At 38.8% G+C, this 2,927-nt stretch overlaps 1 pseudogene; it reads left to right on the top strand.

Annotated features, from left to right (window-relative positions):
• Nucleotides 1-1,972: 1,972 nt before the first annotated feature.
• LOC118017228 lies at nucleotides 1,973-2,124 on the top strand (annotated as a pseudogene).
• The last annotated feature ends 803 nt before the right edge of the window (nucleotides 2,125-2,927 follow it).

The raw sequence follows: 2,927 nt of genomic DNA, 5'->3' as shown, positions 1-2,927 counted from the left end.
AGGATTAGATAGATATGGGAGAAACAGGAAACATGGAAGCCCATTAAAAGATTATAACAACTGTCAGGCAGGAAATACTGAGGGTCAGAAAGTAGAACAGGAGGCACGGGAAAGAAGGAGGGAACAGATATGAGTATGTTATAGAACGGGAAATGGTAGAATTCTCTGACAGACTGGATGTAGAAATGAGTGGAAAGCTTAAGAAAATTCAACAATGCTGCCTAAATTTGAAGAAGCCATTACAGGTATAGGGGGTGGGGAATTGGTATTATATATTTAGATTATTATCCACTACATCTAATCTGGGGGCAAAAATTGCCTTCCGCCTCAAGGAACATCCAAAATCCAACTGCTCCTCATCATTTCCTCCTCTACTACTCTAGACCAAGCTGCTGTCCTCTTTTGCCTGGATTACTACAGTGCCTTCTAGTTTTCCTGCTTCTAACCTTGGCTTTTGATAGTCTATTCTCAGTGCAGCAGCCAAAATTATTCTGCTAAAATATAAGGACAAGCCTCTCCTCTTCTCAATATCTTTCACTAGCTTTCTATGTCTCTCAGAGCAAAACCAAAACTCTCATATGATCTACAAAGAATTGTCCAATCTGTCATCCTTTCTGCCCTGCCCCCTGCATTCATACATCCACACCTACACACCTATTATCTGCCATCTGACTCCCTTAGCTCCAGTTTCATTGGCTTCCTTGTGATTCCTATAATAGAACAGGAGAGACTCTCCTGAAAGTGCCTTTTGCACTTGCTTTGTCTGTTGGGAATGCTCTCTCTTGGAAACCTGCTGCATGGTTTTACTGTCTCACTTTTTTCAGGTCTTTACTCAAATGTCATTATTTGCAGAGAGGCCTTCCCTGGTTATTCCTTAAATGTAAGTATGCCCCTCTTCTTCCCCTTCTCTGCTTAATTTTGATCCTTAGCACTTTTCATTGTTTAACATTCTTGATTTTTACTTAATTACCTTGTTTACTGTGTCTTCCCCACTAGAATGTAAGCTTCATGAGGGTGGGATTAAAAACAAAGAGTGCTTGGGGGCACCTGGGTGGCTCAGTAGGTTAAGCTTTGAACTCTTGATTTCAGCTCAGGTAATGAGCAAGTTAATGATCTCAGGGTCAAGGGGATCAAGCCCTATGTTGGGCTCTGTGCTGGGTGTGGAGCCTGCTTGAGAGTCTCTCTCCTCCCTCTGCCATTCCCCTCACCCCCGCTGGTGAACTCTCTCTCTCTTTAAAAAAAAAAAAAAAAAAGAGTAAGTATAAAAACAAAGAGTGCTTGGCACATAGCCATTGTTCAGTATTTGCAGAATGAATAAAAGTTCCAGGGAAATGCAAATCAAAATGAAAAGGCTAACACTGGGGAAATTATTTTCTTAAGAATAAAGATCATTGAGAGATATTCCCAGATCTCCATCAGGCAAAAATGTTATTCATCAATATTTCTTCAAAATGCTTTAAATAATATTCAAGATATATTACCTAAATAATAAAGTAATAACAAAATTATTATTGTTTTTAAAGGTTGAAACTGGGATTACAGAAAGAGTTTTGCAGACATGTATAATAAAAGGTATGGTCTAGAAATGTGTCTTTTAAATGAGGTGAGGAGTGGAGTCTGAGGATCAGCCATGCCATCTCTGTGAATTCCATATCTACATTGGGAGGCTGGATGCATATGATTGGTGAGAGGTTGCAAGTCACTGAAGGACTCAAAGATCTCCTTATGTTTATACATCTTTGTGACAGTAAAAAGGAATTAATTCTTACCTGTTCTCCATTCTAAACCATGACACTGAAAATCGTAAGACAATATACATCATCATTCTTCTAACTTCTACAAACAATTCACTAATAATGTAACCATGAACTGTCAGCTTTGGATAAATGTGTTTTAGACAATAAGGGCAGTGTAAATGGAGAACATTATAAATGTTAACACCTGAACTAAAGAAGTAAAGAAGGTGAAGATAATAAACACTTGGCCATGGAGATACCATGATTGCCTCCCAGGGTGAGGCTCATCCACTGCACTCAGGTTGTGTTGACCTCTGAAATTCTCCCAAATGTGGGAAACTCGACTGCATAATTTGTTAGTGGGAGACTGTGTTCATGCTTTTTTATTGGGGTGCTTGGCTGGCTCAGTTGGTAGAGCATGTGATGCTTCATCTCAGGTTCATGAGTTCAAGCCCTATGTTGGGTGTGGAGCCTACTTAAAAAAAAAAAGGTGAAGATAATAAAGCCAGTCTTACGAATTGCATGATTGATTCATCTATTTGTCAACACTGAATTTGTCCTTTGTGCTAGGCACTGTTTGGGAGACAGGGATGCAAGATTAACAAAAAATAATGCTCACTGCAGATAAAGTTTGCACTATAATTGGGAACCCAGGCAGGAAAATGAATAACTATTTTATTGTATAAAATATTATGACAGAGTTATACAAAAGATGCTATGGGAGGCAATGAGAAGAAAATGTCCAATCACAAAGCCTTTAGTTTGCAAAAATCCAGGATGCGATTGTGAGGAGAAAAAGCAATATACACGGTTTGGTGCATATATATTTACAGTAATATTAAATATAAAAATAAATATATATGGGCGCCTGGGTGGCTCAGTTGGTTGAGCGACTGCCTTCGGCTCAGGTCATGATCCTGGAGTCCCTGGATCGAGTCCCGCATCGGGCTCCCTGCTCGGCGGGGAGCCTGCTTCTCCCTCTGACCCGCCCCCCTCTCATGTGCTCTCTCTCTCTCATTCTCTCTCTCAAATGAATAAATAAAATCTTTGAGAAAAAAAAAAGCCTTAGCTGTAACATGGCATTGACAACCACTTTAAAAAATAGAAAAATAAAAATAAATAAATAAAAATAAATATATGGAAGTACAAGTTTAAACTATTTTTAATTAATCAAATTGAGAGTTGAATTTA

The sequence above is a fragment of the Mirounga leonina genome, unplaced genomic scaffold (genome assembly GCF_011800145.1).
Source record: "Mirounga leonina isolate KUSES-001 unplaced genomic scaffold, KU_Mleo_1.0 Mir_168, whole genome shotgun sequence".
NCBI classification, from domain to species: Eukaryota; Metazoa; Chordata; class Mammalia; order Carnivora; family Phocidae; genus Mirounga; species Mirounga leonina.
The sequence above is the reverse complement of the archived record's forward strand: the minus strand, read 5'-3'. Positions and strand labels throughout refer to the sequence as shown.